We start from the raw sequence: 12,372 nt of genomic DNA, 5'->3' as shown, positions 1-12,372 counted from the left end.
CACAATTCTAAATTTAGTTTCGTAAAATTTCAAAAATGAATTTTCTAGTCTTAACGAGTCAAATTTTCAAAAACCAGAAAAGTTAAATCGAAAGTGAAAAATCTAGCATATGTTGCTTGCATTTATAACTGTTAAAATTTTCAAGTAGTTATAGTTTATAATTCAAAATTTTATTCAATAGTTTAAAAAGTAATAAAAGTCAAAAATAGTGAAAAAAAAATTTCATTCAGTAGTTAAAGATTCAATAGTTTAAAATTTTCTAAGTTTATTAGCATTTTACAAAAGGAAAGTTTCCAACATTTGTTGCTTGCATTTGTAACGTTTAAAATAAATATTTATCAAAAAATAGATTTTGCTGTCAAAAAAAATTGTTGAATCTCCACATTTTAATTAAATAAAATTGCAACGTAAAAAACACAGTGCATTTAAAGTGATTAACTGTTCTACAATATAATGAACGGAAACCGATATGCTGACAATCTAAGAACGTTTTGTACTCTGATGTTCGACTCTTATAGAATATCAAATTTGTTAATAAAAAGACCAAAAAATAAACTAAACACAAGTTTTATTTCTGTTCAAGACAAACACACTTTTACAAATAGCATTTCTTAAGACTCAAACAATAGTTCATTCATTACAAAATTATTCAATGCAAAATACTAAAACCATTCGCCACTAAATTTGTTTAAAGAAAATTTTAAACAAATATTACTATTTTGTTACTTCTCAGCTGGAGATTTATTAATAGATAATTATATTAACAAAGGGGGTAGTGTTAATCTAGTGATCATTTCTAAAATTATTGTAATAAAAATTTACACATTTTTAAGTATAAACATTTGAATGCAATATATTTAAGTAACGCAACTTAATATTTATGAAAGTTATTTTTCGGTTATTTAATAAATTTTAGATTTTAGCAATAAAGTTTAAAATTTTATTTCACAGTTCTGAATTTTTACATTATCTCATTTTATGAAAGCCAAAATAGAATGAATCATTTTGGAGAATAGGTTTCTTCAATGGATCCAAATTGTCATTTTAAAAATGGGTCAAATTCAATTTCAAGCATAAGCTACAATAAAAATTTAAAAGTTTTGTATCAATTTTAAACAGAAATAAGTATTTATTTATAAAAATATAAAATCAACAGGGTACATTGTTAGTATAATTTTTAAACTAGTTTTCCTATTACCATTAAAAGGTGTTTTTAAATGTAGAAAACTATTACCGAATAAATAAAACTGCATTGCCTTACAAAACAATCATATTTATAATTAAAATATATCAGTAAATTGAGAAATCCAGGGAACAAAACTTGTTAAGCTTTAAGACGAAGAACTGATTAATTTATTTAGAAAATTTTTATTTCGACAAATCATTTCATGTATCTTAGAGAATTTTAAAAAATATTTATACTTCTTCAGCGATCTTTGATTTACTACTAAATAAACTAAAAGTATAAGCCAGTATTCTTTTAAAAAATAAATTTATACTAAGAGCATTTTTAGTGGCGAAATGAGTACACAAAAGGGTCTTAAACTATAACATTCACGGCTCGTTACAATCCACATACATCAATATAGCAACGTTGACACAAAACATTAAAGTTTAAATTTTATACTCTATTGTAATATAAAGAAATAAGATACATTTGTTATTAAATACATACTGTTTCAGTATACTTTTAACATATTGAAATTTCAAAACAGTTTCATTCATGTTAATCTGGCTGATACAAGATATTTAAGAAAACATTTTAGATTTAGGAAAACGCAATTTCAACACTAAAAATTAAGTTTAAAATGAAAAAGAAATTTTAAAATTACTGATCAATTTACTTTGCAGCACTATATTTGCCTCTTTGTTTGAAGGTAAATTTTCCATGCATTAAAAACATTTCAATTAAATTTAGGCGTATAAAGATTCGTATAAAATGTATTTATTAAAATTTAAAAATTCCGTTTTGTTTATTCAAAAATGTTTTACCTCTTAGAATTGAAACTTTAGAAAATCTACTCAATGCAAATACTGTCAAATTACTCTAACTTTGGATTAGTTTTACCTTAAGGCAAGCTAGAAGTTTGCTTTTATTATTAACTGTTTTAGCACATAACATTAATAACAGTCGGATTCAAAACTTATCTGCACAGTCATAATTGTTTAAAAAATGGCAATTATAAAAGTTAAATTAAGTAGTTTATATATTTTGAGCTTTAGCAAATTAGACCTTCATTTTAAGATTGTAAAAAATTTTCTTCTTTAAATTTATTGCAAGCCTAAGGTTTTACAATTAAAAATTAAATTTAGAGCGATACTACATTTTCAACGCTAATTTTAAGAGCATTCGTCAAATGCAACCCTCATCCACATAAGGCTTAGATCACTTTTTGTTAAGATCTTTAAGCGATTGCATACTGTCGTAATCTAAAGTTCTACGAGTGGTCTAGTTCTACTAAGCAATTTTAAAGTGCCGGAGATTTTCAGGGCACGAACTTGCAATGTAAAATTGCAGTCCAGGACCTTACTACCCAGCCTTTTAAAATTTGATGAACGCTATAGTCCAAAAGTTACTTTTAACAGCTTCTAGGCTATTCGGCAGTAAGTGCTAGAGTTCCTCGGAGACTTCAGGTCACGAACATGCGATCTAGCATCGCAGTCCAGGACCCCCAGAACTCCAAAAACCACCCCGGCCCTTACTGCAGGGACACTGTTTTACTGCTGCAGCGTACACAAGGAAATCAAAAAGTTCCGAAACTGCTGAACGAGTGTAGAGCTCGAAGAGGGAGCAGAACGGCCGTCTACCGGTACCAATTCGAACTCCAAGCTTGTCGAGCGGTCTCGGAATTTTTCGTTTCACACAAGTTTACCTGGGTTGTAAAACTGTGTCCCTATATAGAGTTTCCGATAGATCGCAGATTTATGGGGCGCAAACACTTAAATTACTCAAACAGAGCTTAATTTCTCAAAGAAAGTATAATTACTAAACATTTATCATAGTACATCGGGCTGATCATTTTCTTGCTTCGGACAGGTTAAAGTTCATCTATATTAAAAAAAAAAAAACTCAATTGCTTAAAGAAAAAAATTTTAAAAAATCTTTAAACTGTCTCTGCCCAAGTTCATGTTTAAAAGTTATTTCAGAGTAAAAGGATAAAGCTTTATTTTTCCTGCAACGCTACTTAAAACTTACTCTTAATTTTCAATTATTTCAATCATTGTATTATGTACTTGGGAGTCGTACCGTTTAAAAAATAGCAACTGTCTGAGAATTATAGCTATAAAACAATTAAGGCATACAGATTTCCACTAGAGATTGGTTTTAATATGTTTAAGAATTTAATTTGCTGAACTAATAATTTCTGAAGATTTATATGTTCACGATATTTTACTTTAGGAAATTTTAACCAGAGTAGGCAAACCTTCTTATAAAATTAAAAGGCTTGAACTGGAAATTGTACAAGCTTTTAATGATTATGATCGAATTCTACTTATGTTTTGAATTAAAAATATTTCGCATATCCACTTTGTTTTTATTTTTGTTACAAATAGTTTTGTGTAGCACAAAAGCTCTTTTGAGATGTGCGGGACTCCAAACGCAAGGCGATACGTTAATTCAGCAACTTTTACAATAGTTTAGTTTTAAATTTTAATTTCAGACAAATATAAAACATTGAAATGCAAGACAAGACATTGAAACATCTCTTTATATTTATTTTCTATTTAAATAAAATTTTCAAACATAACAAGTTTCTTCTACACATAAAATTTGATAACTTTAATGTCAAAAACAAAACTAGAAGAACATCATGTAGGACATCATGTATTTGTTTTCTCGGTGAAATGGATTTAAACTTACGGTTTGAATGAAGTTTGTTATAAATAAAAACTGCGCTTATTACATTTGAGATTAAGTTATTTCAAGTTTATGAGAATTGCGGCTAAAAGATCCTCTTTACAGCCGTTCGAAAATTAGTTTTTACTTTGAAGTGACCTTTGAAGCTAAATTTCTATAAAACTTTAATAAAAATCACACTTTTAATTACTAAACATAAAATTTCCAGTTAAATTACCAATTTTTAAGGCAGATACTATTCAGTCCAATCCCAATTATAATTTTACTCAAAAGTTCACTGTTGTACTCTTATACTTATTCTACTACTGAAGCAGCGAATTAGTGTTATGGTTAATGTTAAGATATGTTACGTGATTATTGAACAGTTAGTCATTATTTTGCTACTTCAGCAGCGAATAAGCATCATTAAAAGTTATAAATTTGTCATAGACAAAATGCAATTTATCTTTAATTTACCATGAGTAATTTGACTGGACTGAATAGCGTATTACCTCTACAAAATTAGCTACTTGCTAAAATAAATTTCTTATTTTGGTTTAAAATAACAGAGACAAGAACGAATTTTGTTGGTAATTTGTCTTATTAATTTTCACTTTAAACTGCAATTACACCACAATACTATAAAATCCTTGGATTTAAGCTAAATCAAAGACTAATTGCTTAGAAGTACTTATTTTAGAATTTTTTTAACTCATCTTAATGTAAGTATGTAGACTATTAAAAATGCTTCATTTTATAATTAAATTTAAAACTGTATTTAGGTTTTTACATTACTAGGCGGGAAATTAACTTAATTGGAAAAAATTATAGTTAAATCCATTTCTTTTTAATGACAAAAAATATAGTTCAATTTGAAAGTAAACAAATTTTATTTTTTTCAATGCCCTTTTATAGTTCTATAAATTTCGTATCTAACGATGAGGTTTTAAGTTCAGTTTCTGATGTACACAAAATCAGATACTTCTGAATTAAGTAGAACATTAAAGGTATTCTTAGTCTGTTTTGTGCATCGAGAAAAATACCAAAATCTTACAACCAAAAATACTTATAAAATTGCTCGAAACTTTATATTTAATTATTCATTGGATTCTTTTAGAATCGCATTCTTATTATCTTAAATTTGAATTGGTTTTTTAAAACACGCCAATAAAGAGTTGCATTCAATACATTTAGTTTGAAAGCACTGAATTTTGAAAAAATACTTTTTCACAGTAAAAATGCTAGTTTCTTCGAATTATTGGGTCAATCTAAATTTGGATAACTTTGGCAAAATTAACGCTTAGGTAAGAATTTCCAAAGACTAAGTGATCGCCCGATGTTTCTAATCATACTAGCCTGAATGATAACTTGAAATAGACAGTAAAATATCTAAGAATTAAAATCTTACAATTTTCCTGATAACTACATAAAACGTCCCACATCTTAATTAGAATTGAAATTTTGGCTAGGGAAAGATTTTTTCACTATTTTTGATATTCGGTGGTGAGGAAATCGACGTATCTGGAGATTATATCTACATGCCCGATAATTTTGTTAAAATAACTTTTGCATCTAACAGTATTTGCTTTAACCAATATTTATTTGAATGTTGTACATATAATAAAGAGTTGGCCGTGAAGGTTTGAAGAATCAATAGAAAATTAAAATTCATAAAAATCTGCTCTTTGGCATTCATAATATAGGAATATTACAGCCAAAATTTAAAGTAAATGTTTTTAATTACATCCTAATGTTTTTAAAAAAATTCTCAAGACTATTCATTAAAAGAAAGGAAAGTAACAAAGATCTTAAATATCTGTATCAGTCTAGTACAATGTGTAGGCAATTAATGTGAATTGAACAAACTTAAACAATCCGACAAAATTAAAAAGAGTTCTTGACCTGTATAGAGTCCTGTTTCAACTCGTTACATCTGGTACTCATTTTTATGTAGTAAACCATTTTGTGCAGATTCTAGTAGAAGATTTTTCTCTTTGCATCAGAGGCTCAGTTTCACGAAGTAAAGCATAGGTGAAGATTCCAATAGAAGTGGATAATTCTAAAAAGGAAACAAATTGTTAATTTCATAATTTGAGATAAACACAAATAGAAATTTCTTTTAAAAATTACTTAAATGTTACCTGAACAACAGTTTAACCCTGACGTTTACTCTTTTACGAAATGAATCTTAAAAATAAAACTTAAGGCTTCTTAAACAACCTGTCATTAAAATTGATGAGACTTAAATTTATGTCATTGTAAGAAAGAAAAAATTAAACACACGAAATGCAATTAAAGTACAATAATTACTATTTACTCAGAACTCTCCAAGGTATTACTTAGAAAAACCAATATTTACAGTTAATAAAAGTTTAACAGTTTAAGTTTGAGACCTAACTAGACTAATATATAGTATTTGAATCTGGGGTATCATGGTTTTATGTATATATACAATGGTACTTATATATAATTCTGTCTTCAGCCAGATTTTATTTAACTTTCTTTAAAAAAAATTTAGAGTTTTCTTTGTTATTTACTGAAATCTAACTTCAACTTTTAAATTTAGATTAGTGTCTTAAATTTAATAACTATTAAAGGTAATTTTATTTGAAGATTTGTCTTAACACTGTCGTTGTTTAATTTATCAAAGTAATTAAAAAACTACGCAGTTTTATTACAAAATTTCAAGTATATATATTTTTGAATTATAATATAGAAAATCTTTTATTCAAGTTTTTTCAAATATAAAAATTAGATAAAAGCTTGCCCGAAATTAAAAGAATGATAAAATCAAAACTTTGAAATTCTTTCGTTCAATGATTTATTTTATGACAAAAAAAAATGCTGTAAATATTCAATTTGCTTAAAAATTCACAGCCAGAAATAGAGTTTGCCGCTCAAGAACTTTACTAAACAAATCTTCCACAGAATATACAGCTAACATACACACCTTGATGCGATGTCCTTAAAGTCAGAATTCCTTCCTGGTTGAGTCTGTTAATCAAGAAACGGTTGATAGTCCCTTTCATCCTGTGAGATTCTCCGTTCAGCTATAGTCTGGCTTCGAATGATAGGTTAAAAAGCTCTTCTGAAAAAGATTAGAAAAGACTCAATAGCTTAAGATTGAAATTTAAAAATCTCTAAACTGTCTCTGCCGAAATTAGTGTTTAAAAGAAGTATTAAAGCAAAAGATTAAATCCTTATTATTTCCCTTAAAACTTGAACTCTTGATTTTGTAAATCAAGCTATGAATTATTGTATTATGCACTTTAAGAGTCTGTCCTCTCACAAAATAGCATTGCTGACCTATTATAACTAAAAAACACTTCAGGTAAACATTTTAAAACTACTTTAGAGAAAACCTGTGTAAGAATTTAATTTCCTGAACTAATAAAATATCATGTAAATTTTCAGAAATTACTTCAAGCCTTTTGATTTCATAAGAAGGTTCGCCTACTCTAGTTAAAATTTGTTAAACTGGAAATTGTATAGACTTTTAATGTTTATGATCGAATTTTAATTAATTTTTTGAATTAAAAATATTCTGCATATGCGCTGGGTCTTTCCTTTAGTTACAAATAGTTTTGTATAGCTAGAAGGCTTGTATTATGAGATGTGCAGGACTACAAACGCAAGACGATACGTTAATTGAGCAACTTTTGCATTACTAAAGTTTTAAAATGTTTCAAGCAAATACAAGAGATTGAAATACAAGACATTGAAAACAGCTTTTTATATTTACTTTCTATATTAAAGTAATTTTTCAAATATAAAAAAATAATTCTTCTACATATAAAATTTCATTAGCTTAATTTTCTACTAGTTTTGCTTTTAACATTAAAGTAGGGCTAGAACTAAATGCCAATCTGATTTTGTCTAAAATGGAATTTAGGCTTACGGTTTTAATGAAGTTTGTTATAAGTACTCTCAAATGTAATAAACGCAATTTGTAAGTTATTTTCAATTTGCGATTATTGCAACTAAAATATCCTTTTCATAGTCATTAGTAAATTAGCTTTTACTTTGAAGAACTCACTGTGACTTTTGTAACAAAATTCCTACAAAAATTTCGTCATTCAGATTGTTTTTAAATAAAATTGCCCGGTTAATTTACTAACTTTTCAATACAGTTTCTATTGAGCCCAATCATAATTTTACTTTTATTCAAAAAAGGAGTTTACTCTTATACTTATTCTACCACTGAAGCAGCGAATTAGTGTTATGGTTAATGTTAAGGTGTGTTACGTGATTACTGAACAGTTAGTCATTATTCTGTTTGAACTGAACAGTTAGTCATTATTTTGCTACTCCAGCAGCGAATAAGTATCATTAAAACTCATAAATTTGTCATAGACTTAAAATTTATCTTCAATTTACGTTAAGTACTTTGACTAGACTCAATAGCGCATTACCTTGACAAAATTAGCTATTTGCTAAAATAATATTTTTATTTTAGTTTAAAATTACGTTGAAAACTCCTAAGCCAAGTGCGCATTTTGTTGGCAATTTGCTTTATTAAATTTTACTTTCAACTGCAATTACACCACAACACTATAAAATCATTGGATTTAAGCTCAATCAAAACACGAAGAACCGTTAAGTGCTTATATTAGAATTGCTTTTATTAACTTATTTTAATGCAAATATAGACTATTAAAAATGTTTAATTATCTAATTAAGTTTGAAGCAAAAATCATTTTTAGGTTTCTACATTCGTATAGTCTCCATCCCTTCTGCGCTAGGAGGAACTTTAAAAAATGGTTTACAGCTAAATTAAGAAAGTCCATTTATTTTTCATAACTAAAAATCAAGTTTAACATGAAAGTAAACAAATTGTATTTTTATCAATACCCTATAACTGTTTAAATAGAGATTTTTCTACAAATTTCGTACCAAACGATGTGATTTTAAGAGCTTAGTTTGAAATACTCAAAATCAGATACTTGCGAATTATTAAATAGAATTCTTAAGAGACATTTTAACCAGTTTTATTTCAGATTTTATTCTTAGAAAATTGTTCGAAACGAAAAGTCAGATTACAATCTTAAATTTCGTTAGTTATTAAATAACATTCACTACATTAAGAAAATCTGTTTTCCATTCAATTTTGTTTATCAGTAAAGAAAAAGTTTAAATGCTTATATCTTACACAACTTCAAATATTTCTTAACTATACTAAATTTTGTATACGTTTTGCACAAACGTAATACAAAAAGTTTATAAAATGGAACCAGGCAAAAATTTAGAAATTAGTTTTCTGAATATCTCCCTTATCTTAAAGTTGAATCTCTTTAAAAACACGCTAATGAAGAATTACAACGAATGTGTTTAGTTTGAAAGAGCTAAATTTTAAACACTTTCTTACAATAAGAATACTAGTTGCTTCTAATTATTGAGTTAATCTAAATTTAGATAAGTTGGGCAAAATTAACAGTTAAGTAAGAATTTCCAAAAACTAAGTGATCGCCCAATGTTTCCAATCAGACTAATCTGAATGATAACTTGAAATAGACAGTAAAATATCTAAGAGTTAAAATCTTACAATTTTCTAGATGACTACATAAAACGTTCAACATCTTACTTAGAGTTAAAAATTCGAGTAAGGAAAGACTTAAAAAAAAAAGGAAAGTAACATTAAAGATCTTAAATATCTGTATCAGTCTAATACAATGTGTAGGCAATTAATATGAAGTGTACAAACTAAAACAATTCCACAAAATATAACGAGTTCTTGACCTGTATAGAGTCCTTATTCAACTCTTTGCATCTGCTATTCATTTTCATGTAGTAAACCATTTTGTGCAGATTCTAGTAGAAGATTTTTCTCTTTGCATCCGAGACTCAGTTTCACGAAGTAAAGCATAGGTGAAGATTCCAATAGAAGTGGCTAATTCTAAAAAGTAAACAAATTGTCAATTTCAGGATTTGTGTTAAAACAAAAAGAAATTTCATGTAAAAATTACTTACATTTTACCTGAATAACAGTTTAAACCTGACGCAGACTAGTTACGAAATAAATCGTAAAAATGAAACAAATGGCTTCTTAAGCAACTTTTCACTAAAATTGATGAGACTTAAAAAATTTTCTAAGTCATTTTAAGAAAATTTCTAACTGACATGAAATGCAATTAAAGTTTAATAATCATTTAGAACTCTTCAAAGAGATTTCTTAGAAAAACCGATATTTACAATTAAGAAAAGTTTAACAATTCAAGTTTGAGACGTAAGACTTAATATATAGTATGCATTATAATACTTTAAGACTTCAAAATTACTAACAGAAACTCCAAATTCAGAAGACATAGTCAAACCGAACTTGAACAGGAACAGAATTTGACAATCACGGTTTTATATACACATTGATCGAGTACAAGGTAAAGCTTAAGGTTTCGCTTGCACAAAACAGTTGTGAAAACTTCTGTCTTTTGCCAGATTTTATTTAACTTTCTTTAAAAAATTTTAAAAGACTTTTCTTTATTATTTACAGAAATCTAACTAACTTTTAAATGTAGATCAATGTCTTAAATTTATTAAAAACTATCAAAAATAATTTTATTTTAAGATTTGTCTTAACCCTCAAGCTGCGTAATTTATTAAAAAGAATTGAAACATTACGCAGTTTTATTACATACTTTCAAGTATGTACATTTTAGAATTAAAACATACAAAAATCTTTCACTAAAGTATTTTTGAGATAAAAAATTAGATAAAAAGCCTATCAGAAGAAATGTGAGAATCATAAAAACAAAATTTTAAAAATCCTTGGTTCAATGATTTATTTTATGAAAAACATACTGTAAATATTCAATTTGCAGAGTAATAAGGAAATTTACTAGAAATTTACAGCCTGAAATTGAGTTTGCGCCTAAAGAACTTTACTAAACAAATATTTCACAGAATATAATACAGATAACATACACACCTTGATGCGATGTCCTTGACGACAGAATTCATTTCTGCTTGAGTCTGTTAATCAAGAAAAGGTTGATAGTTCTTTCCATACCGTTAAATTCTCCGTTCAGCAATGGTCAAGCTGCAATTAAACATAAACTATAATTAATAGTCCGTAAACCACTTATATTAGTGAATGAATGCTGTCAAAATGATATTTTTCTTTAAAATGAAATTTTCAGTTTGAAATATTATTGTAAGCAATGAACAGATTTCCTGTAGCTAGCGCACTAAACTATTTTGGTTGGAAGACAGAAAAACAAATTTATCTGCTAACAGAATATTTTATAAAGCAGATTGTTTTTTAATTCAAGATTTATTTTACAACATACGAAAAAAAAAACTACCAAGTTAGATGAAATTTTCGTTTGAAGATTTAATCTAGCAACCAAGAGGGTGATCAAACTGATCCATTACCTAGCATTGGAGAGTAATTTTATCTATTTTACCATTGAACAAAATTTAATAAAGTTTTCCTTAAACACCTCTGTAAATCTTTTAAAAATTTTCGTAGGAACTTTTCAAATTATGTATCTTTAAGATTATGTATCTTTAAGAAGCATTTAACAAATCATAAACTAAGGATGCCTAGCAGATTTTTTGATCCGAGTAAGTTGCTTTTATAACATAATGGTCTAAATACGTTTCATTTTCTATGGCCTAAAATCACTTTGTATTGTTTCTTATGATTCAAATTCTTTCAGCTGTCAAGAGCATAATTAAGCAAATTGTATATTATATATAAATTAACAGTTCATTCTGTATCAATGTATGCATAATCATTTCTTAGAAATGTTTTGAAATGCTATGCGCATAAACACTTCGTAATAGTTAAGTTTCTTAATTATAAAGTAATTTTATCTTTTCATACAACAAAACATTTCATACACATCTAAAACTATACTTAAATCAGTTTTACAATTATTGAGCTGAAAATTACGATATTTACTTTAGTTAGTTGTTTAAAACTTTAAAAACGTGGTGTTAAAATAATGACAAGAGTGAGACATTTGGAACTAGCATTATGCCTTAGTTCTAAATAATCTAACCAAAAATTTAATAGTATAAAAATCAAAATTTCGGGCATTCATAAATCAATATATCGAAATCCAAGTTCACGAGATTTAAGAAATTGAGTGAAACTTGTTTCATTTGAAATTAAATAAATTTATTTAAAGTTATGAAGCTGTAGATACTCGTGGAACAACTTTTTTTTATTTAAAAATCAATTCACGCAAAAATTAATGAAACATAAAAATGAAAGTAAACTTATCTGTAAACATTTGTCAAACAACAGGAGATGTGTCCCACAAATGTGAGTCAGTGGCGTATTTAATGTTTGGGTGAAGAATGAGCGAGTGTTGTCTTTTTTATATGAGAGGGCGGGTGCTTGGGATCGCTTCCGTCTGTTTGTTTTTGTCACAAAAACCATTTTTTTCTCTTTTGCAGCCTCCATGACCGCAAAGGATTTTTTTAAATCTGTGATGGGTCCCGCAATGGACTGATCGTTCAGACACGGTTCTCAGCAGATCATCGAAGTCAAGCAACACTAGCTAAGCTACGGTCAGTGTGCAGATTTGTGA

The 12,372-nt window shown here is 27.4% G+C and overlaps 1 protein-coding gene and 1 long non-coding RNA gene across 7 annotated transcripts in view; one reads left to right on the top strand and one right to left on the bottom strand.

Annotated features, from left to right (window-relative positions):
- Positions 1-12,372, top strand: part of LOC107447300 (disintegrin and metalloproteinase domain-containing protein 11) — a 204,670-nt gene that overhangs the window by 136,474 nt on the left and 55,824 nt on the right. The window lies entirely within an intron of this gene.
- On the bottom strand, positions 552-12,185 carry LOC122271535 (uncharacterized). Its single transcript, XR_015435315.1, has 4 exons — positions 10,761-12,185; positions 9,575-9,731; positions 6,789-6,926; positions 552-5,897 (listed from the first exon to the last, which is right to left on the bottom strand). It is a non-coding gene; the product is annotated as an uncharacterized LOC122271535 (long non-coding RNA).

This window comes from Parasteatoda tepidariorum, chromosome 7, assembly GCF_982258835.1.
Source record: "Parasteatoda tepidariorum strain Cologne lab strain chromosome 7, Ptep-v5.0, whole genome shotgun sequence".
NCBI lineage: Eukaryota > Metazoa > Arthropoda > Arachnida > Araneae > Theridiidae > Parasteatoda > Parasteatoda tepidariorum.
This window is presented reverse-complemented; position numbering and strand designations above follow the sequence as displayed.